The sequence below is a fragment of the Protopterus annectens genome, chromosome 12.part0 (genome assembly GCF_019279795.1).
Source record: "Protopterus annectens isolate FY-2018-M chromosome 12.part0, PAN1.0, whole genome shotgun sequence".
Taxonomy (NCBI): Eukaryota; Metazoa; Chordata; order Ceratodontiformes; family Protopteridae; genus Protopterus; species Protopterus annectens.
In genome coordinates, this window is record NC_056746.1 from 1,353,413,824 (window position 1) to 1,353,440,311 (window position 26,488).

Consider the following 26,488-nt stretch of genomic DNA (forward strand, 5'->3'; position numbering starts at 1 on the left):
TATCAGAAGACTCCATCTAAACATGGGTTTCAGAATGATATACCCAAGAGAAGTGAGCTGACAGAAAGACAAACTAGTGACGGAAGGTATTCCATTATAACAGTGTTTAATAAGGATAGTCAGACTGTGGTTAAAATCTTAAACAAAAATTGGAATTTCTTTGCCCTTGATCAAACTGTGTTTAGTAAGCTGAATACTAAGCCTACTATAGTGTTTAAAAGGGATTGGTCCTTTAAAACTCTTTTAGAAAATAAAATGCCATTGAACACAGGTTCAGGTAATGCTTTTGGAAATTTCAAATGTGGGATGTGCAGACAATGCCCCTATATACTAACCACAAGGTTTAAGTTTAAGTTTGGTAATTTTTATTTTACAATATATGGACATTTTACGTCAATCAAAGAATATTGTATACTTAGCAAAATGTTTACAGTGTCCTGCATTCTATATAGGAGAGACATCTAGGCATCTAAGGGAAAGAATGTATGAACATCTATTGGACATTAAAAATGGTAAACAAACCAATGCTTTATGCAAACATGTCACTGGGTTAAGTATAAGGAACATGAATTTGGATTTTCTGTCATACAGCAGATGGTCCCTGATGTCCAAGAAAAACTATTACAAAATATCTTGAATTATGTGAATTAAAATGGCAGCTAAGTTTGAATGCTTTTGTATATCCTGGTTTGAATGAATATACCAGTATCAGTTGTTTACTGAAACTTAGACATATGGAGGGTTAATGTTTTTAATGGGGTCTTAATTGCTTTAAAGACTTAATTATTTTATTGGTTTATTGATTGATTGCATATGGCATGGTATTTTAACTGGTACAGTAAAAGAGTTTGTAGCTTTGAGGAAGTCCTTTGTAATGTTGTGGGACGAAAGCGATTGATACCCAATAAAGAGATTATTTGATTTGATGGTTCCATCTGGCTGTTTCTTCAAGGTTTTTCTTTATTGCAATCTATAATATATATGAATGCTATGCAATGCTAGCCATAAAATGAATAATTTATGTGGATATTTTTTTTACATTTGTGACTTTGCACATCTGAGGAAATAAATTATTAGGTGATACACTATTTGTGCAGATATTAGTGGCATTCTTGTGCTTGCATGCCTTTACAGGTGTTGGTACAGATCGGTATTTTGTTGGCGACCTTTTTTTCTTGTTTTTCTTCATCACTTTGTAATAGTGGGGCTTGAAATTTTACATGAAGCTTTTCAAGTAGCACACACCAATTATGATAGAGAAAACAATGCATTACATCATGATATGAGTGCTGCATCTGTATGATGTCAGGTAAGGAAAATGAAGGTGTAGAATGAAGACAATTATAATAAAAGTAATGTAGATGTTTCATATATGTCACCAGTACAAAAGCAATAACATGAACAAGTTTTCATCTGCTGTTTGCTGTACATGAGGTCCCTTGAAAAATTAAAAAAGAAAAAAGAAAGAAAGAAAATAGAGAATTTATTTCAAGAAGGTTAAGATTACATAATTTACATCAGTTATGATATTAAGTGTGTTTATTTTACAAATAGTATGGTTTACCAACTTCTCAACATTATTATGACTATTTTGAATGAATATGATACAACACATTAAATTGTGGATCAGATACGAAAGCAGATGCACTGAAATGGTGATCGAATTTGGAAACATTAGACAAATTATTTTGAATGTTTCATATGCTGCTTTATATAGTTAACAATAAAGCAGCACATAGATATGCAATGCTACCTGAGTACATATAAGAACTGTTATAAGGCAGGGCTTTACTTAGTTTTTACTGACACATTAACAAAGGTTGAGCCATAGTTGTTAGTGAGCATGGTTAGATAGCCTTCATGACATACATCATTTCAGAGGCTCATCTGGTATAGTTACAAAGGAAAGAATGGTAACATAGTAACACAGACAGGAAGAGAAGGCATGAGTGGTAACATAGTAACACAGACAGGAAGAGAAGGCACGAGTGGTAACATAGTAACACAGACAGGAAGAGAAGGCACGGATGGTAACATAGTAACACAGGCAGGAAGAGAAGGCATGGATGGTAACATAGTAACACAGACATGAAGAGAAGGCACGGATGGTAACATAGCAACACAGACAGGAAGAGAAGGCATGGATGGTAACATACTAACACAGACAGGAACAAACAGCACGGATGGTAGCATAGTAACACAGGAAGAGAAGGCACAGATGGTAACATAGTAACACAGGCAGGAAGAGAAGGCACGGATGGTAACATAGTAACACAGGCAGGAAGAGAAGGCACGGATGGTAACATAGTAACACAGGCAGGAAGAGAAGGCATGGATGGTAACATACTAACACAGACAGGAAGAGAAGGCACGGATGATAACATAGTAACACAGGCAGGAAGAGAAGGCACGGATGGTAACATAGTAACACAGGCAGGAAGAGAAGGCACGGATGGTAACATAGTAACACAGGCAGGAAGAGAAGGCACGGATGGTAACATAGTAACACAGGCAGGAAGAGAAGGCATGGATGGTAACATAGTAACACAGGCAGGAAGAGAAGGCACGGATGGTAACATAGTAACACAGGCAGGAAGAGAAGGCATGGATGATAACATAGTAACACAGGCAGGAAGAGAAGGCACAGATGGTAACATAATAACACAGACAGGAATAGAAGGGATGGATGGTAACATACTAACACAGACAGGAAGAGACGGATCATCAGGCAGAAACAGCTCCTATGTGTCATGTATGCCTCAATATCCTGGGCATGTTTACCTGCTTAAAAGGTTAATGTGGAACAAGTGGCCTGGACAGAGCAGCAGAGAAAGAAAGTCTTGAATTAATTAAAAAAAAAAAAAAAAGAAAAGCTCAAAAAGAGAGCCAAAAATCATGATGAGACAGAAGTCAGAAGTAAAGGTGCAGTGCAGTGACCAGGAGTAAAGAAAAAAAAGATCAACTAGATAACCCTTGAAATAAAATGAAATGGCCTTTGGCCTGGTCAAGGAATAAACAAGAAACTTTCTCGAGTTTCTTGTTGATTTTATCTGCATCTGCTGCTGCTTTATTATTTTAAAATTAGATCAAAGGTTATATGGAATGTTACAATGGCAGGATAGAGAATTTCTCTTGTTTTTAACAACAGTAGGAGGCTGTCTTTGTTTAATCAGAGTATTTGGTTGCTGACCCCCCCCCATGTATTTCCTAAATCAAAGGGAAGATGTCCTGCAATCTTTGTGTTCAAATCTGATGCAGGTCTCCAGTGACAGCTACATTTGTATAAACTGTTATCAGATACAATGTAAGCTTTATATGAGCACTGAGACACAGTTATTCAGAAATGTTCCCTTGTCAGCATGATGTGCTTTCTGAAAAAAAGAGTTATTCGGAGAATGTTATTGGCTTTGTTGAATATTATCAAGGTTTGCAGAGCTACTACAGCAAGCATCCTAATACATGTTCTGCTGTTTTAAGTACACCAGGTGCTGTTTTGAAAATATAAAAATAAACATCAGGGACAGAGTTAACAATGGATCTTTCCTGAGAAAATAGAGCACACATTGTACCATTTAGTTTATTATATACATTTTGCTATAAATCTCTGATAAATCCATTTTGGCAACGTGTTTCATGTTGCTTGCTGTAGCAAGTTCAGTGGCAGACAATGCCCAGCTCTGCATGACTGATGGTAATAACTGTGACATTTTCAATCATTTTAAGTTATTTTAAAAGCTACAGCTCATGTCAGTTAACTGCAATGCTCTTGATACATAAACTCAAATTGTGGACAACAGAAGTTGCTTATTGATTGGATCGACCTCATTTAATATAAAACAACTGCTTTCATGCCTAGTAGACATTAACCTGAATATATGTATGCATTGACTTTTTCTTGAAATTGTCATTTCTCTGCAGGTGTAGACCATACCCCAAGTTCAAAAGTTGCACATATTTTTGTCTGCTACTTCCCAGAAGAAAGGAAAGTTAGGAGGTTGGCATAATGATTAAAGTATTTACCATAACAAGCACAAGATGCAGGGTTTGATTCTCACACACGACAATTGACTAGGCTTAAAACAGCACTCAAGATCAGTTAGCCTTGTATTAATCTATAGTGGCAGGTTTGCATAATGGTTAAGGTAATTACCTTATGCACAAAAGGTGCAGAATTTGATTTTCACATGGGGTAATTAGCTAGGCTTAAAATGGCCCACAACAGCAGTTAGTCTAGTACTAACCTATGAACCTGTAATTTCTTCCTGTGCTACTGCCATTAAAAAAGCCAAACATTGAAAGATGTCGTCAAAGTAAACATTTAATCAGATATGCAACAGTATCTGTCTGCCTGGGATGAGATGATCGACAGACTACAATGCTTTGCCAGAGATGGTCTGCACCTGTCGCCCTTGGGATTCTGGATACTTGCTAAGGCTCTTGTCACCCATATAGTGACTTTTTTAGGCAAGGTTCAAATGACAAATTCACCACCGTAACAGGTACATGCAAGTAAAATCTGAGGGTAATGCTACTCGGTGCTAGAAGTCTAAACCTCAAAATGCATTCACTTGAGGCACTCCTTAAAATGGAGAACATAGACATCTGTGCAGTGACAGAGACCTGGTCCAAGGCTCCAGAGAGCACCCCTGCATACCAGGCTATAATTCATACCACACCTTTCAGCCACCTAACCTGGACCGAAACACTAAAGGCGGAAGCGTGTCCATATTCATTAAGGATATCCGCACCTCCAGGCTAGTTGCTCAGCATAATGCATCCGATATTATCCAAGTGCAACTAACTCTGGGTAAGACCGCAATCCAAATTGTAGCTTGCTATAGATCCCCCATCATGCCCCAGGATTCCCACTCCTCATTTCTTACTCATGTACCAACTCTTTTGCTCAACGTTTTCTGGAATTCATAAATTCCAATGCCTTGCATCAACTTATCCACAGCCCCACTGGGGGCAGCAATATCCTAGACATGGTCATTACCAACATGGGAGACTGGTGTTCCACACCAGAGGTCAATTCCTCGCTGGTCAGATCCAACCACAAGCTAATCACCCTAGACATCCACATCCCGCCCCCACCCACATTAGCCAAACCACCATAAAAAATTTCTCCAAAGCCAACTTCACGCTTCTTAAGACAGAAGTGGCAAACTTCACGACACCCATGCAGACGGACAATGGAGGTACGACTGCTGAATCCTACACAAATGCACTTTATAAGCACTTGCACAAGTGCATGGATCATGCTATCCCCAACAGAACCAAGATGCTATCCTCCAAAGAAAGGAAGCCAATCTGGTGGTCCGCTGCCATAAGCAAACTCTACAACAGAAGAAAGAAACTGTTGCAAAAAAGAGTAAAATCCCATGATTGGAGGAACTCCCTGGTCAGCCTCAGTAAAAAGCTGAGATCCCTCATAAAATTCTCCAAAGCTAGTTATGAAAACAAAATGGCCACTGATTCTAAAGACAACCACAAAGCATTCTAGCTATGTCAAGAATCTCAATAGCAACACTCAGATCTGCTCTGAGTTACAGCACAATGGCACTAAATATATAGAGTCAACTAATATTGCCAACATCCTGGCACATAGGTTCAGTGCTAACTTTACCCACCTCGCTCTCTCCTCTCTTTCAGCTTTTCCCAGTTAGGAGTCACCACAGCGGATCACCTTGTCGGCTCATGATTGGCAGTGGAGTTTTTACGTTGTCGAGTTGCCAGCCCGGTGCCCAACCTTCCACAGAAGGCACACACACACACGCGCCCATGCCTAGGGCCAATATTAGCATGTCCAATTCACTTGCAGTATGTCTTTGGGGATGTGGGAAGAAACTGGAGCACCCAGAAGAAATACACATGACCACTGGCAGGACATGCAGACTCCACACAGAAGACACCCCAGCCGAAGATTGAACCGGAGAGCCTCTTGCTATGAGGTGACAATGCTAACCACTGCACCACCACAGCTGTCCGCTAACTTTACCCCCCTCTCACCCCCTAAAGGGCCCATCTCTATATTGGAAGAATGCAAAGTTCCTGTAATCATGACTGCACAGGTATAAACCACACTCTCCAAAGCCAAGGACACAGCATCCATGGAACCTGACAACATCCCAGGCTGTGTTCTACATAAACTACAAAATGAACTGGCACCCCACCTAAGCACCATCTTCAATCATAGCCTCACCTCAGGCTTTGTGCCCACTGACTGGTGCACAGTGACATTTATACCACTCCACAAAGGGGGAGCCACCACGGACCCTGGGAACTACCACCCCATTAGCCTAATGACCCTGGTCTGCAAGGCCATGGAACATATCATCGTGGAACTTACAAACAAAGACATTGGTAATCTCCAAACTCTGGACCCCACCCAGTTCAGGTTTGTAAAAGGCAGATCATGTCTCCTAAACCTGATAGACTTCTTTGAAGCAGTTACCAAAGCCATAGATGAGGGTAAGGTGGTTCACACAGCCTATCTAGATCTCGCCAAGGCTTTTGACACCATCCCACATTCTGGAATTATAGATAAACTCACTAAACTAGGTATAAATCCCTATGTCACAAGATGGGTTGCCAACTGGCTCACTGACAGAACCCATACTGTGAAAGTAGCAGACTCCAAATCCGACTTCAGACCAGTGACAAGTGGAGTACCACAGGGTTCAGTCCTTGGTCTTCTCCTGTTTGGTATCTACTTTTCTGAAGTACAGGCTAAAACAGAAGGTCTTTGGCTAACAACGTTTGCAGATGACTGCAAACTAGGAGCCATAATCGAGACTCCTAACGATGTGGACATCCTACAAAAGGGCCTCACAGAAACAGATGCCTTTTGTCAAAGCCATGGCTTCAAGCTCAATGCCAAAAAGTGCATTGTCATCCCCTTTGGTAAAAACTATGTACCCATGAGTTACCACATAGGTGGTAGTCTAGTTAACACCAAAAGTGTGATAAGCGATCATGGGACACAGGTGGACAGTAGTCTCTCCTTTGATAATCACATCGCCACAGTAGTCAGGAAATCCTTCTATGTGGCAGGTCATTGTTCCCCTCTACTCGTCACTCATTAGACCCATTATAGAGTACAAAGCCCCTTTTGTTATGTACCTCACAAGACATCTACAACTGGAAAGGCCACAGAAATACCTCACAAAAGGATTACCAACCTCAAACAGCTGCCCTACATAGACCGTCTCAAAAAACTCCAGCTTTACTCCAGTGCATATCACCTACTCAGAGGCAATCTCTGCCTAACATAAAAAGCTATGTCGAACCCAGAGCTGTTGGACATGCTCCACTTAAAGAAATCCCAATCCCTCCAAGCTACATGCTCTAAGGACCTAAATCTTGCCACCACAATAAACAGAACATGCAGGAGGGATAGATTCCTGTCCCAGAGACTTCCCATACTCTGGAACAAACTATCTATCTATATCAAACAAAGCTCCTCATTAGCACTCTTCAAGAAAAATCTTGATGACTGGATGGGAAATAGGAAATTCACATTGGGGATCACCTTTGTGGTTCTGCTCAACGGGGGCACAGGAAAATAATTTTCTTGGATGGTGAAAGCCAGGGTACCTTTTTGGCTAAGCTTATATAGGCACTAGGGCCAACAGCCTAGTACCTACCTATGAACCTATGTACACTGATCTGTCCTTGTACTTAAGCTTAAGATTGATAATGTAACAATAACAATAAAAATAGATAGATAGATAGATAGATAGATAGATAGATAGATAGATAGATAGATAGATAGATAGATATGTGTCTATAGATAGATATGTGTATATAGATATATTCAGGTAAATCAAAATACCCAAATTTCGAAGTCGCTAATATCAACGACAAAAGGTCAACAATGCAAATGTTGAGAGGTCATTATGCATGTGAGAGGAATACCATCATAATCTGCAAAAAAATAGTGAAAACATCATTTTTGCAGGGGGCAGGCATCCCTGCACCCCCACTCTTCCACTGCTAATTCTAAGTCCAAGGCCTCACAATCACTGGGATAGGATTGTTCCGCAATCCCAGAAACTGTCAATCTCACACAACTCTCAACCATCTGTTTTGCTGAGCAAAATGTGTCGACAAAGCAGATGCCAATATTTGGGAGTTTGTTGCCTCACAGTAAGACGCTGTCCGGTTCGATTCTCAGCTAGAGAGTCTTCTGTGTGGTGGCATGCATGAATGGGCGAACCTTCATTGAAGGTTGTGCATCAAGGCTGGTAACTTGGCACGTACAAATCAACTACCAATCATTAGCAGACCGGAGTTCTGCTGTGGCGACCCCTAACAGGAAAAAGCCGAAAGACACAACAGCAATTAACTTAACATCTCCTATATATAGAGGGAGAGTATTCATTTCATAGAACAGTCTGAGTAAGTGTAAAAAGAGTGATTACAGATATAAGTGAATACATTTTATATCCTCCAAGAAAGCAGGAGTGCATAGGAAAATGCTTGATTGATGTGGTGGTGGTGTTTAGATATGCAAGATCGTATTATAGTGATTAGTATGTGTGTATGGACATAAGAATAAGGGCCAGGGAAGGGGATATTTAGCAGTATAATGTGTAGGGTGGGGTTAGAGGCATATCAAAATGTGGAATGACACTTATGCAAAACTGGAATGGAAGAATGTGACTTTTCCAGTTTTCGCAATGTTGTTCAGAAAATGTTCAAATGCACATTAGCAAATGGTAGTGTACATTCACTTATGTGCATTTGCATTCTGATACAAGATTGCAGTACATTGGAGATCAGGAAATTTGCCATATTCCTCACTGAATTATGATCTCAGAGTTGGAATATATGATTTGCAGGGGGTGTTGGGGCAGGGCTGCCCCCTGGAAAACTGTAAACATTTGTGCTGTAGACATACAATTGATATGGCAGTTTCAGCACAAATGCCTGAGGGTCTGATGTCACCTCCTGACATTCTGAATCTGGTCATGGTGAGGATTTTCAACATTCCATTAAAGCAACATTGCCAAATTCGGAATGTCAATTCAACTTAGTACGCAGATGTTTTTGATTTTCAATTTTTTGATAGTAAACCATAAATACATCTCTCTCTCTCTCTCTCTCTCTCTATATATATATATATATATATATATATGTGTGTGTGTGTGTGTGTGTGTGTGAGTGTGTGTGTGTGTGTGTGTGTGTGTGTGTGTGTGTGTGTGTGTGTGTGTGTGTGTGTGTGTGTGTGTGTGTGTGTGTGTGTGTGTGTGTGTGTGTGTAAAACACAGACACAAACACGCACATACATGAGTGGTACTCAAAAATGTATGCACTTGCATATGACAAAAATATGTCTGGTTAAACCCATGATGCTGCATGCACGTTCCATTAAGACTTACCATCACCCCGTTTGCATTTTGTTTCTGTAGCAGATGATAAGCCTGTCAGCATTTTATTATAGCTAAAGTTTTACTAATGCTACCTTCCTGATGCATTTGATTACAACACTCAGTCAAATTTAACAGCATAGTACAATGTTGGGCATCATCTGCAGTACTTTCTAAAGATGTTTAATGTACAGGAACTGTTTCACATTGGTGCAGCTATACCAAAAAAAAAAACACATGAGCCTGGATCTTAACTGGCAAATTACAATACACTACCCAACTGGTGTGATGGCTGTGCCAAGTTGTTAATACTGGTAGCTGGAAATAAATTAATGTTAATAACTGCAGTGAGGGAGTAAATAGCCACATATTATGTCAGTCTGTTGGATGTATGAGATACCTGTGCAGGGAAAAAAAAAAACATATAGACTCTGTAAGGGCATAATGGGGTGGAACTGAAACCCTATAGCAAAGGAGTGAAGAATAGGAGCTTTCTATGTGTGTAAGGGGTCTAGACGTTTGCTGTATGTAATCAGTGGGGTGGAATGTTACTTTGTATCCTTGTGCATAATCAGTGGCTTGAAATGTTACCTTGTATCCTTGTGTATAATCAGTGGGTTGGAATGTTACCTTGTATCCTTGATGACCTACATATTTTTTTGTGTACATGTTATAGCCCAGACACCCTTCACAATGATCAAACCTTCCTTTTCAGATCAGTCAATTTGTTCCCCTCCACCAGAGAGGGAGGGAGAGGTGAATGATATGGAGCATGTCTGTCATACAGCTGAAGATGAGGAGATTTTGAATGTTCCTCCCTCCTGCTGACCCTCATGGATGATTTAGATTTAAATACACTGACACTAGTGTCATTTTACATGCTCCCAGACAGAGCCAATGCTCAGGTAGACTGCATTACCTTTTTTTTTTTTTTTTTGGCTGAACTTATGAACTGAGCTCCTGAACTATGAGATGCACTCTGTGGTATTACATAACCTTGCTGGTGGTAAGAGACAGTAATGCACTCTGGGGTATTACATAACCTTGCTGGTGGTAAGAGACAGTAATGCACTCTGGGGTATTATATAACCTTGCTGGTGGTAAGAGACAGTAATGCACTCTGGGGTATTACATAACCTTGCTGGTGGTAAGAGAAAGTAATGCACTCTGGGATATTACATAACCTTACTGGTGGTAAGAGACAGTAATGCACTCTGGGGTATTACATAACCTTGCTGGTGGTAAGAGACAGTAATGCACTCTGGGGTATTACATAACCTTGCTGGTGGTAAGAGACCGTAATGCACTCTGGGGTATTACATAACCTTGCTGGTGGTAAGAGACAGTAATGCACTCTGGGGTATTACATAACCTTGCTGGTGGTAAGAGACAGTAATGCACTCTGGGCTATTACATAACCTTGCTGGTGGTAAGAGACAGTAATGCACTCTGGGGTATTACATAAAGAGACAGCACTTCTATCTACTCTGCAAATAGTATGAATTAATGATTCTATATCCCCTCCTTTCCTGCTTTTCCCTTACCTTTTTGTCAGCTGTACTGTGCCTTGTGAAAGCCATTATATTCATTCTTCGCCATCCATTTCAGTATCCTATTCCCTCTTAAAAGACATACTTTTAGATATAAAGGGAGTAGTTAGTCCAGCATCTTCTGTCTGTTTGTCTCCCTTCCATCCCATCTGCTATCTTCAAGATGATCACCTTACATTTCCTGGCATTACCTTGTACACCTATACCACGTTCCTATTTTTTTCTGGTCTCTAGTGAGAAGAGCTCTATGTTCTCTAGTCTCTGGTCATATAATTTCCCCTCCATCTTGATAACCTTTCTGGTAGCTTTGGTATGGACTCCTGTTAGCACCTGATGTCCCTTTTCTTGTATAGCCTCTGAAACTGCTCACAGTATCTGACCATTACCTTGTAGACTGGATACATTATGACTTTCATTTTGGAGTCTTTTATTGAAAAATGATGATGCCGTTGACCTCTTAACCTTTTTTCATAATGACAATTCAAAGTTTGATCAACATGCTTTTTCCTTTTCCTGCTCTTTTGCTGTGGGTTCAAGTCCCTCCACCAGTTATTTCACCCCACAGTTGTTATGCACCATCTTCAGTACTTTTCTTTTGTATAAATTGAACCTTAACTGCCACCTTTCTCTTCAGCTAATCATTTTTTAATATCCTTCTTTAGACTTCCCATGTTCTATGGCTGCAGGTATCTTACAATCAAGAGGCTGGTCTTCATTTCATTTTTTTCAGGCGCATTTGAGACAATAGACTGAATAGTGCTAGATTCAGGATGATTTCTGTAATTTTATATTCTATAATCCTCCTGACATGGTTCCTCTCACCACAGCTCTTTGCTTCCTACCATTTGATCGTGCATCTGTCTAGTTCCTCAGTCTTGGTCCTGCCTCCAAATCCACCAGCCTTTGTGGCAAAAGTAAAGGCCTTGTTGATATTCTAGTAATCCATGGGTACTGGTGGTCGCCTGCCAAGTTCAGTTGTAACCTAGTAATAAAACTGGCTCAGATTTGACTGACAGCTCCTGCTGTCCATGAGTCCATGTTGTCTGTAGACCTGAAGATTGTTGTCCACTAGAAAAGCTGCCAGCCATGCCCAAAGGATTGTATCCATAATGTTCCCTCCCACTGATGTGTAAGCTGACGAGCCTGTAATTACCCATCTCTACCTGCTCTTCTCTTTCTCTCCCATATAAGGGTTCAGCACTTGCAGTTGTTCATTTTTGAACTAGACACTGATTTATTGCAGATTTCTGTAAGGGAGACTACCAATATACTGGTTAGATTCTTCGGGGGTGGGGAAGAAACCCATTGAGGCTTTGTGCTTTGTATTCCTTAAAGCCATCCAGTTCTGTCTTTTCCTCTGACCAAGGTTCATTCCACTTTGTTCTCCCCTCCACCCAACATGACACCCTCCTCCTGATTTCCTGCAATTGTCACCTCAGAATTTTACTAGGGTCTTCCCTGATATCCCACCAGTCTTTTCTCAGCCTAGCCAGACATGTCCATTCATTATCCTTCCTGTCATGTGCCTAAAATACCATTGTTTCCTTTTCTGGCATGTTCTGTCAACTCAGTTTCAATTTGCAACTTTCTGCGTTCATGCCCTTCATGCTCTTCTGCTAGTCTCCTTCCACTCTGGTTCACCAAACCTTCTGCCCCTTCCTTCTACCCTCTTGTAATACATTCACCTTAATTGTGAGGTTAACATTTCTAAGTAACCAAACCCTAGCATGGTTTCAGAACTACCTACATGGGAGACAACAAGCAGTACGGTGGGACAATAACATCCTCACTGCTACCCATCACTGCAGGGGTCCCACAAGGATCCATTTTAGGTCCCCTCCTATTCTCCATATTCACAAACAATCTTCACACTATTTCTCAAAATACAACAGTTATACAATATGCTGATGACTCTACACGTGTCTGTTCAGCCAGTGATCCTCAGACACTTATCTCAACAACACAACAAGTCTTCCATACCACAGAAAAACTGGTTTCTTAGCAAACACCTAATTCTATACCTCCCAAAAAACAAACTATTACTGTTCTCACCCACCAAAATTACCACCATACAAATTCCATTTAACATAGTCTCCAGAGATGGGGCCATCATCTCCCTGACACTCACACCAAATTGCTAGGAGTTACCATCAATAATAACCTCAAATTTGATCATCATATTAACAAAACCATTAAAACTATTCACAAAAAACTGAACAGTCTATATAAAAATAAACCCTTCCTAACACAAACTGCTAGGATAACAATTGCTCAGACTCACCTTCTCTCAACACTACTCTATTCCTCACCCATACTCACCAACCTACCCAAAACTGAAACTGGCAAGCTCAACACTTGCTATAATCAAATTGCAAAATTTGCAACAGGTGCCCCCTATCATTCTCACCACTGCCTATCCCTAAAGCAACTTGACTGGCTTAAATTCCCTAATTTCCTGAACTGTTAGCAACTATCCCTTGCCCACAACCTCCTATTATTCCCAGACAAACCCCCATCACTGGCTAATCTGCTAGTACCTCAAGCTAATACCAGACAACTTCACTCTAGCAACAAAAGACTAATTAAGATTACAAAAAACAACAACACAGCAGGGGACTCCCTCTTCCCCAACTACATTGGCAAAATCTGGAACTCCCTACCCACATCTATTACCTCAGCTGTCTCAAAGGACACATTTAAAAAAACTCTCAAGGAACACCTGAAGCACTCATGGATGTGCACATGCTCACCACCTGGCTACCCCCCCCCCACCTTACACTCTATACCCCTACATGAACTACTCAAACTAACAACTCTTTTCCCTGCCTCTCATACATATCCAAACATCCTTTCAACCTTCCCTATTGCCCCCTACTACTTATTGCCACTACCTAATATCCCGTTACAATTTCTTCCCCTCTACCTACCTACCTACCAACTGCTTCACTGTTCTGTTCTACTCTACCTCACTACTATGGAATAACTAAATCTTAAACTGAATACTTGAGTGTATCCCATCCAAAACTGTTAAACGTGAACCTTACTTTGCCTTAAACTGATCTATGTCAACCTTCATACCTGATATGTTAACTTGAACTTAGCATGAATAATATGTTACTTAGCTATGCTAAGCCTGTTACTCTCTGTGAATGTGAACGTCTCTGCATTGCTTGTAATGATTATCTGAATTTTACCGTGGAGATTTTCTCCCCGGGCCTCCGCTGAAAATGGACAAGCATGCAGTCTGATTTTCCCGGTCAACAAATGTAAAATAAATAAGTAAATAAGTAAATAATGTAGCGTCCAGTGGCCTTGCTGCTTTTGTTGGCTTTTTGCTTTTTCCTCACACATCTGTCTATAGCTGAATAGTCCATCCCAGATGCTTCAGGGGGCCAAAGCTGTGGCGGACTCACCTGCCCACATAGGCACATCTGTTCTTTAAAACTGAGATCTTGGATGAGTATGAAGGGTGACTTCCCATGGCATAGTGCCAGCAATAAAGTATCTTCATATTGTATTTGTGGTTTACAAATGAAGGAAAAGTGGCATTGAGGTTTTCACCTAAACTGCATAATGAGCTAATTGGAAAAATCAAAGCATTTAAACCAACTTCAAAGAAAATGACAATACTGTTAAAGAATGAATCAGTAGAAAAGAAGAAATAAATATACCAACCATGCAGCTGTGGTGTGTGTATAAGGAAACAAGTAAATGAACAAACAAACAAACAATGATTTTTCTGGTGAATGACTTCCCTTTGGGGAAGCATACGTTGACATGGCTCACTGTTAATAGAGTGACATATCTATGTTACTTATCAGCCTGGTTCACCGATGAAATAGCTTAGGAAAAGATCTATGAAACAGAATTTGAGCCTAAGCTCTGGTAACTGCAGAAGGATTTGGTTTAATCAGTGTAGCCAGAAGGTCGGTGAGGCTGTGGCTTAGTAGGCTATTGAAATAAAATTCTCCTGTGAACAGTGAATCTAGTGTAACGTTGGATAAAGTACTGAAAGACAGATTCATCACACAAATTCACTGTGAAGCTTGCAGTGAAAACTGTTTCTAGGATTAGATTTAATATTCAAAAAGGTATTTGAGATAGCATCCAGCACGTAGGCCGCTGAGACAGTTGTGCAGCAGTTAGGAAATCAAGATCTGCAACAAAAAAGGGCTTCCTTCAAGAGTGTTACTATTAAAAAGGAAACGTACAACATTTGGAAAATGGGGCATGCAAACTTTTATAAAAGTAAAAGAAAAAATAGAAACAGAATTTATTTTTGAAAAATACTGTATTTGTATGGAAAGAAAAAGTATGTGAAGATGAAACTGATCTGATATGTTCTCAAGATGTAATTAGAAAGAATTCTATATATTTCCCTTTATTATATATGATATAGTAAACACTGCGGTGGTGGTGCTGCGGTAGCATTGTCTCCTCACAGTAAAACGTCCTGTTCGATTCTCAGCTAGAGCGTCTTCTGTGTGGAGACATGCTTGAATGGGCATACCTTCATTGAAGGTTGTGCATCAGGGCCAGCAACTCGGCACGTAAAAATCTACTGCCAATAATTAGCGGACCGGAGTTCCTCTGTGGCGACCCCTAACCGGGAAAAGCCGAAAGACGCAACAACAAGTAATTGTGAAAATTGATAAAGGGGCATGGTTCTTATATTCAATGACTGGACAAATGAGGACTGAGTAAAGAGAGATAGCCACATCCCTAGATCTAGACACAGTCTCTTTGTTTATAAGCTGTGCAGTATAGAAGGAATTTCTTACAGCACTGGGCACATGTTGGTCAAAAGTTAGGTCACTGTCCACATAACTTCCCAAATCCCAAACAAGTGAGTCAACTATTTGAGGTGCATTATCAATGTGGTAGCTCCCTGGGGTAATTGATTTCCCAAAAGATACCATAATGCATTTTTTTGGCATTTTGTTTCAGTCCATGATTTTAGCACGATTTATTTATCTGGCAGAAATGTTCCTGCAAGATGGTTAAGCCATTTGAGGATTCAGTGACCCCCTCCTAGCATGGAGTGTACATGTTCTCCCTGTGTTTTTGTGGGTTTCCTCTGGGTGCTCTGGTTTCCTCCCACCTCCCCAAGACATGCTGCAGGTGTATTGCACGCTCTAAATTGGCCCTAGGTGTGAGTGTGCCCATGTGTGTGCCTTCTGAGGAAGGTTAGGCACCAGGATGGCAACTCAGCACTGTAAAATTCTACTGCCACTCGCCGTGCAGAGTGCTGCTCCACTGCAGTGACTGGTAATGGGATCAGCGGAAAGGGGAAGAAGAAGAGGAAGAAGGACTGCTCCTAGCAGCAGCCGTCTGCAAAATTAGTGAGCTGGAGCCCTTTGGTATCGGCTTTTACTTCAGCAAAGCAGATGCCAAACAAGACAGGGCCTAGCACAGAACCCTAGGTGACACCACTGCTGACTGGCCTCTTTGTGGAGGTAACTTCCCCAATTTTGATTTTATCTGGTGGTCTAAGCAAGATTAAACGTTTGAACATATTATTATAGGAGTTTCTGGGTGTTATATACTAAATTTGCAGGAGTGTTTGTGAATAATGTGTTCATGATTGCAGAGAATATATACTCAGAGTGGTTAGAAGTTGTACATATGACAGAAATCACACATAACACAATCTTCAGTCATTTAAGAAGACTACAATTGCATTTGCATTTTATTTGAACAAATAAGTACTGACAATGATAACCAATTTAACTCAGAAAAAATGTATTAATTTTGTTAAACAAAGAATAAGATTATACACACACACACACACACACACACACACACACACACACACACACACACACACACACACACACACACACACACACACACAATATTCAAGACCAGACTTATCAAAACAAGAAATAATATGATGAAGTTTAGTCTGAATGGTGCTGTTAAAAAGAAACAGCATTTGCAAAACTTCTATTATGGCAATCATGGTAAGAAATGTACAGTTAATGAGAAAGATTCCCTACATTTATAGGATACTACTGGGGGGGGTTCTAAGCAGATATCGGGGTTCTTATAAAAAGAAAAGGTGAAAGTTTTACTCAAGTTCAAGGAACTGATTCAGAAATTTAATACAGGAGGTGTTCTGACCGCCTGAGGTAAAGGCTTTGTAAGTCTAAGTAAAGTAACACCACTGCAAAGAGAAGTAAATTACAAGTGTACTGCATACTGGATAGTGACTGGTGATATACCACGAGTGGAGAATGATTCAGACTCTAATCCTGTTGTGTTACTTAAGTATGCCAAGAAACTCACACAAACAGAAGCTAGAGGCTTCAGGTAATCAAGAATGCTTACCGGCATTGATAAGACCAGAGAGGATTAGAAAACCATCTCAATGCCTGCCTTGTATTAAACGAGTTATTTGCTGCAATACAGTGTTATATACCAGTACTGAATAACCCGTCTCATTATAGTAAAATAATTAAACATATGCTTAAAATCTTAAAGAGTAGGGGTGGTAATGTGGTCTACTGACCTGTGCACATCACTTCAAGGCTAGTGTAACAAAGGAAAATTACAGAAGGCTGTAAAAGATGACTGCTCACGAGTGTTGTCTTCATTAACAAAATGGTTTTAACTGTATGTTTTGTCTACATGTTTTTTTTCTGTGTATCTACAAAAACAGCAAACTCTCCTTCTGTAAAGACAAAACAGTGCAGGCTATTCACCCCTGTTTCTCGCCAGCTACCTCTTCCTGGGCCCTTACAACTAAATGAACCTGAGTCGGCTTGTGTTCATTCCATTTTCCATCTTCTGCGTGACTGAGCTTGTTTTTTGGAGTACATTGACTGTCATGCTTTGCTAGATATTGTGCTGCAGACAGAAAATAAATGGACTGTAATGACAGAGGACGACCCGTTGTCTTAACTAGTCTTCTGCCTTCCCTGCTAACAGAATAAGCTGTCAGTCCTGCATAGCCAGATATCTCCTTTCTGTTTATCTTATGTCTCCTGCATGCATCATGTGTGCATCTGTGTGTCTGTCCAACTTAATCACTTACCAATAAACAATAAGATGGGATATAGTCACTACAGTTGTTACCTGCTATCCATTTTTATTCAAATGGTATATGGTTCAGCAAATTACTTTAATAAGCATGTGTTAATGATGAATATTTATCTTCCAGTAGTTTAAACATGGATGATGATAACAAGGACGTCTCACTTGGCCAAGCTGCTCTGTCTGTTTTCCGTCCTTACTTTTTTCATATATTACAGATAAGGCAGGTTTTCTAGTTCTCATAATAATGAATTCATAATTGTGAAATGATTTCTTGAATTGCATTACATTTTTTTCACAATACTGCTTTTTCAGAAATGCTGTTTCAGCCATTTACTGCCCTTTTTGTGAAACAATACTTTCTTATGTCTTCCCTGATTTATCCACCTTGTGTTGGCCCACTGTTATGCCTTACCATTTCAGAAATGCATTTTTCATTTAAATTATGTAGAGTTGCTTTAGCTGGTAAAACCATTTGAACATGTTACTAGTTTGCATCCTTTGTGCAAAACCATGCATATCAACTTCTCCAGTTTTTATTACTTTACTTATGAAGGGTGTCAGCTTCTCCAGTTTTTATTACTTTACTTATGAAGGGTGTCAGCTTCTCCAGTTTTTATTACTTTACTTATGAAGGGTGTCAGCTTCTCCAGTTTTTATTACTTTACTTTTGAAGGGGGTCAGCTTCTCCAGTTTTTATTACTTTACTTATGAAGGGTGTCAGCTTCTCCAGTTTTTATTACTTTACTTATGAAGGGTGTATTTTTCTGTGCTTCTCTAAGATACTTCTTTTTGGGGTATATGCTTACAAAGATGAGGTCATTTGAATAGTATAATGTACTTTACATGAGGCCTTATTAACTATCTACAAAAAGGAATAATAATTAATTCATTGCCTGCACCTTATTTCATTTTATTTTACATAGTTTAATCGGATAGATACTTTGATCTGATTACCCTTTTCAGGTACAAACCAGGTGAAGAACACAAGAAAGAATTGCATGTTAGAGTAACTTGTAGGCAGAATTACAAAGGCACAAGAAATGAAATAATACAGTTAGTGAACAAAAGCAGTATTACTGTAAAGTACAGTTAGCTTCAGTTATGAAATGTAATCAACATTTGAAACGGTTATTTACATACTTAGCTTGCAGTGATTCAAAAACAGCAAACAGAACAATGCTTTCTTTGAATAAGAACATTAATCATTCAGATTCTTGGCTCTATATGTGTGGTTACAATATTCAGTTACAGACCAGACTTAGAGGTCTGGAGGAAATACCATCGGTTAACGATTATTAGACTGCCAGTATTGGATTGCCTGATGTATTATAAACCCAGGGTGCTATTATGTTTCTTTTTTTCTTTCAAATACCATTGCATCTGTTTGTCTCCCCTGGCATGTAATAGTCCTTATTAAACCAAGCCACTCCTCGGGTCAAGTGAGTCTCTGCTCTCCCATAACAAGAAGTGGAAACCTCAAAAATACCTCATTCCCACACCAGGCACCCACTCACACTGTCCTGTAATTAAAGAGACGTAAAAACTAATATAGGTGTCTACATTCCAAGTGTCTAGACAGTAAAATACCTTACCTTTACTAAATTAAACATGTGTTAGTGAGTGTATTAGTATATTCTGCTGTATAGTTCCTTGCTCAAACGAAACCACTGTACTGACAAGCCCATCACAAAGAAGCAACAGCTTCACAATCCTCTCCAGTAAGTGCCCCCCCCCCAAACCACAGTCTATTTTCTTTTAAGAAAAACTTAACTCTGTAAAATAGCATACCATTACTTCTTCTCTTCATCTGTACCTAACCCAGCTTTAATAGTATATCCTTTAAAGACATTCAGGGTAAAGTTAAATAATGTCTACACTTGCCTTACTTTAACAGTTTAAAGTAGAGTAACTGTGCAAAGTGACATACCTTTTCTTAAAGTTCACTGAACAGTTTCTAATCCTCTTGCATTTCACAAACAGTGTCTGCAGAGTTCAATAACCCATTGTTCAATACTGCAGTACTACTTTCTTACAAATAATTGATAGTCTGCCCCCCCCCCATACAAATATAGAGAGTAAAGAAAACAAAAACCTCATGGTTAACAGTCAGTTGCATCAACCTCATGAAGTAAAGAGACATAACAAGGAACAACTGGAAACAAAACAGAACCCAACAAAATCTCCAAGCTTATGAAACATTATGCAGTAGAGTAACCAAAGTAGTCAACAAATGTAAACAATCATATTACTCCAATTTCCAGCTTCAACACAAATGCAACCCCAGACAATGTTGACACTCTATAACTAACCCCTCAACCCAGGCTCAAACAAAGACCACTCCCTGTTACCTAGTGTCCCCCCAGCACAAACTGCTGAGAAATTTAACAAACATTTCATAAAATCCATAGCAGACCTACTCACCTCTACAAACTCAGGTAACTCACAACTAAACCTACACACCAACAGCAATTCCTTAACACCCCCCAAAAAAGATCAATCCCATGACCATACTACTAACCAACAAAATAGCTCCAACAATACTTTCACTTTCCATCCCATACCCACCTCTCAAATAAAAAATAAACTACTACTGAAACTTAAACCCTGCTCCACATCAACAGACAATGTCCCACCCCAATACCTAAAACTCACCACCGACTCAATTGCATATCCAGTCAGCATCCTAATAAACAGGTCACTATCTGAAGCCACAATCCCTACAATATGGAAACTGTCTCACATAACACCTATTCATAAAGGAGGACAATCCACAGAAATATCTAATTTCTGCCCGATATCAATACTGTCCCCTTTATCCAAAATCCTGGAAAGGTGTATTCACCAACAAATCATGAAATATCTACTCCAAAACAATCTGCTCTCTCAAACTCAACATGGCTTCAGGCCAAATCACAGCATTCCCACAGCACTACTGTCCTTTACAAACAGCATTAACAAAGTCACAGACAAAGGTCACCTAGCAGCAGCAATATTCCCAGACCTCTCAAAAACATTCAATACTGTTTTACCCACATTACTACTTAACAGGCTATCCAACCTAGGCTGTTCCTCCTCCACACTCCAGTGGTTCCAAAGTTACCTCCATGATAGGAAACAAGCAGTTAAATGGTCAAACCAACTTTCCTCCTTCTTATCAAACCCCACAGGAGTACCCTGAGGCTGTATCTTATGACAATTACTATTTAACATATTCATCATTAACCTATACACCTCCTCTTCCCCAGGAACATCAATACAGTATGCAGATGACTTAAACTACACCTCCCGTACCCTTCCTGAACTGCTAACAAAAAAATCAAAAATCTCACCTCCTCTTCCCCAGGAACATCAATACAGTATGCAGATGACTCACCCTTAATCTACACCTCCTGTATTCTCCCTGAACTGCTAACCAAAACTCAAAAATCTTTCTTAGCAATTGAATCATGGCTTACAGAGTCCCAACAATTTCTAAATCCCCCAAAAACTAAACTTATGATATTCCATCCCAGAAATACCACCCTCTGCCCAGGCCAACTAAATATTTATGCAGCTGACAATACCATCTTGGACATTGTTCAAGAAACTAAACTACTTGGTGTTATAATTGTTAATAAACTCAACTTTGACCCTCAATTTCAACAAAATATATAAAATAAAAAATAAAAAACATAAAAAATAGGAATATTCTACATAAACAGGCAATTCCTTACCACTGCAACCAAAAGTAACCTTCCTGCTCCCATCACTTCAACTCAGTTCCTGTATACTAACCAATCTGCACAACTCCACCAAATTTAAATTGCAGCAATGGTACAATGAAGTTGCAAAGTTTGCAATCAACTCCAGTCATCGTACGCATCACTGTACATCACTCAAATAATTTAACTGGTTAGAATTAACACAACAGCTTTCATATACACACCTAATTACAACACACAGCCTATTTAATACACCCACTGCCTGTCCAGCTCTAGAAGACCTAATACAACATTACAAACCAAACGGACCCCTCAGATCTGAAGATAAAAAATTCCTTGAAATCCATAAACTTTCTAGAAACCCATGTAAATCACTGTACTCACACTCTATTGCTAAATCCTGGAACACCCTCCCTCCAAACATTAGGCTAACTCCTAGCCTACCTCCCTTTAAAGTCTTCCTAAAAGAACACCTAAATACATCATGGCTATGCACATGCATAACCCCAGGCTACTACACAATCTGTCCTCCTATACCTCCTTCAATTACATTAACATGTCCACTACCATTAAGCACTGTCAAGACTGGAAAAATGTTCCATACTACTCCTATTTACCTCCTTATGAACTAATCTAAACAGCACAAGTATTCTTCCAATTCAAACATGAAGAACGGTATTGTGCAAATATCCTTTCACTGAGGCAGTGCCACTGTATCATGTTAAAAGTCTTGTCAAATTTGTAGAAGTCTTGTTGAATTCATAATTGTGGGTAAAGTGTTATCAAGATAAATGTGTGATGTATTCAGTGTATACTTATGTCTATTAATTTTACTTATGTCTTTATGTAAAGCGTTATCACAGTTAAACTAGCAATGTACTTACTGTATATTTATATATTGTAGTGTCACAGTTACATTAGCAATGTAATCACTGTATACATATATATTGTAGTTTGTCACAGTTACACTAGAAATGTAATCACTGTATACTTATATATGGTAGTTTGTCACAGTTACACTAGAAATGTAATCACTGTATACTTATATATCGTAGATTGTCACAATTAAACTAGCAATGTACTCACTTGTTGTGTCTTTTGGCTTTTCCCGGTTAGGGGTTGCCACAGCGGAACTCCGGTCCGCTAATGATTGGTAGTTGATTTTTACATGCCGAGTTACCAGCCCTGATGCACAACCTTCAACGAAGGTACGCCCATTCACGCATGTCTCCACGCAGAAGACGCTCTAGCTGAGAATCAAACCGGACAGCATCTTACTGCGAGGCGACAACTCTACCAATGTGCTCACTATATGCTTATATATTGTAGTTTGTCACAGTTATGCTAGCAATGTACTCACTGTATACCTATATATTGTAGTTTGTCACACTTAAACTACCAAATTACTCACTGTATACTTATACATTGTAGTTTGCTTGTAAGTCTTGCAATTTTCTAAAATTGTGGAGCTTTTCTCCCTACTCCTACACTGAAAATGGGTCTTGTGACCCATTCAGACTATCCCAGCTAACAAATGTCAAATAAAATAAATACAATTAAAAGTATATGGAAAGAATATCATCCTCTAGTCATATATACTGCCCAATATAGATACTTTATGGATAAATTAATTCTGTTTTACAATGTCTTCAGAGTTTCAATAACTCATAGGCATAAAAACTTGAATTTTCAAGTTATGTTAAATAGAATTTCTTATATAACTCAGTTTATTCCAACTGTATGCAATAAATTGCCAGGCAATGTACACATTTCTATATCTAATCTTAAAAACAACCCATCCTATAACACTACAAGTTTACATGAAATCTCAGACACAAAATGTATACAAAACCTAAACGTACACACACACACACACACACACACACACACACACACACACACACACACACACACACACACACACACACACACACACACATTCATGCACACCAACACTTGCCCGCACCCATTCACACATGTCCACCCACTCATACTCCTCACCCCACATGCAACTACACGCAACCACATACACCCATACATGGCCACACACTCCCATCATACCTCACAACCTCTTAGCAGAAGATATCTGGACAAAGCCTAAAATTATGGGGGGACAAAGGCCCAAAAATAGGGACAGACTTTACATATTGCTTTTATAAACTTAGAAAATTGCTAGAATTACAGTTTTTGTATTTTCATACATTTTTCAAATGATATGAAGTCTGTAACTCAAATGAATGTCATTATTTAGTGACTACAATTCTCAGTGATTTTCCAGAAAAAATAAAATTTTATGAGGCACAGACCAAAAATATGAGTAAAAAATCTGGACATTTTGCGGAAGTCTGTACAGCTGAGAGGTATGCCCCCCCCACACACACACACACACACCTACACAATCCCAGATATTCACAAAGACACACACACACACACACACACACACACACACACACACACACACACACACACACACACACACACACTTCACACATCCAGGCACACCATTGCACATACACAGGCACACACACACATACACACACACACTCGCACACACACACACACTCACCCACATGCTCACACACACGCCCACACACAAACGCATGCCTACACACACATGCCCAAACACCCGCCCACACACACACCAAAAACATCCACACAGACATGCACACAGACAGACAGACAGACACACGACACACAACACACACAGACACACGACACACACACAAACATGCCCACACTCTCACACACACGCACACACACACACACACACACACACACACACACACACACACACACACACACACACACACGCACACACACACACACACACACACACACACACACACACACACACACACACACACACACACACACACACACACACACACACACACACACACACACACACACACACACACACACACACACACACAATAACACAACTCCCACCTAACTGGGATAAAATCCGTAGCTATGGTACAATAAAGTAGAATATGGTGTTCTGATTTGACTGCTTATGCTTATGTAAGTATATCTTTCACTTTCTTGGAAATAGACTATGAGAAGTCACAAGTGGGAGCTCACCACATTTTATTAAAGCTCTGCATTAAGAGACATATCATAATATACATATATTTAGATGGATAGACAGATAGATATATGGATAGCTAGATAGATAGATAGATAGATAGATAGATAGATAGATAGATAGATAGATAGATAGATAGACAGACAGATAGATGGATAGACAGATAGATAGATAGATAGATAGATAGATAGATAGATAGATAGATAGATAGATAGATAGATAGATAGATAGATGGATAGATAGACAGAGAGACAAACAGGTAGATAGATGGATAGATAGATAGATAGATGGATAGATAGACAGAGAGACAAACAGGTAGATAGATGGATAGATAGATAGATAGATGGATAGATAGATAGATAGATAGATAGATAGATAGATAGATAGATAGATAGATAGATAAATAGACAGACAAACAGGCAGACAGATAGATAGATAGATACATAGATAGACAGATAGATAGATAGATAGATAGGTAGATAGATAGACATACAGCAGTACTAAATTGCTGCTGCTATTACTCCATTTCTAGGAATACTAAGATGGGACAAAGGCCCAAAAATAGGGACAATTTTTAAATATTGCTCTTACAAATGTAGAAAATTAATAGAATAACAGGTTTTGCATTGGCATGAATTTTCTGAAGGCATGACATGAAGTCTGAAACTCAAATCTTTGTGATTATTTTCTAACTTCAGTCTTTAATGATTGTCACTAGTTTGCCATAAAACCACAATTTTATAAAAAACAGTCCAAAAATATAAGGCAAAAATCTGTAAAGTTGAGAGGTCTGTTTAAGATACAGAGAGCATAAATTGCTCCCTCTCAGTTTAAAAGTAGATATAGAGATACAAAAAATCTGACTGAATATATAAGGACAGATAGTCTAGAATTATTTATGCCATTTTCACTGAGATTGGGGCTCGAGTTCACGATATGCACTAGCAGGAGTCCTGACAAAAAATGGTGTTACTGCTTGCACAGTTTAGTAATAGTGGTATAGCAGTGCATTGCTTATTGTGCAGATATAATTATTTTCAAGTTGTATATATAAAAAAAATAGCAAGAAATATACATTTGAAATTTTCAGAACATACTAAAAGTGATATAAGAAAGAATTCCCTTAGAAGTATGGTTCCTAAGGATTTTAATAAGTTTCTTAAACATTTTCATGATTTTATGCTTAGAATGGGATATTGTCAAGATAAGTTAAATATACTTCAAAATAAGTACAGAAATATTGTGCTAAAGTACATGTTTTTAGTGTCAAATGTTAGGAATAATGAAATGATATGGAAGAACTTATCATGTAGCCATCTGCTATATATGCATTAATAGTACATTGAATTACATACACACTGCATTAATAGTACCTTAAATTATACATACACTGCATTAATAGTACCTTGAATTACATACACACTGCATTAATAGTACCTTAAAGTATATACACACTGCATTAATAGTATCTTGAATTATACATACACTGCATTAATAGTACCTTGAATTACATACATACTGCATTAATAGTACCTTGAATTATACATACACTGCATTAATGGTACCTTGAATTACATACATACTGCATTAATAGTACCTTGAATTATACATACACTGCATTAATAGTACCTTGAATTACATACATACTGCATTAATAGTACCTTAAAGTATATACACACTGCATTAATAGTACCTTAAATTATACATATACTGCATTAATAGTACCTTAAAGTATATACA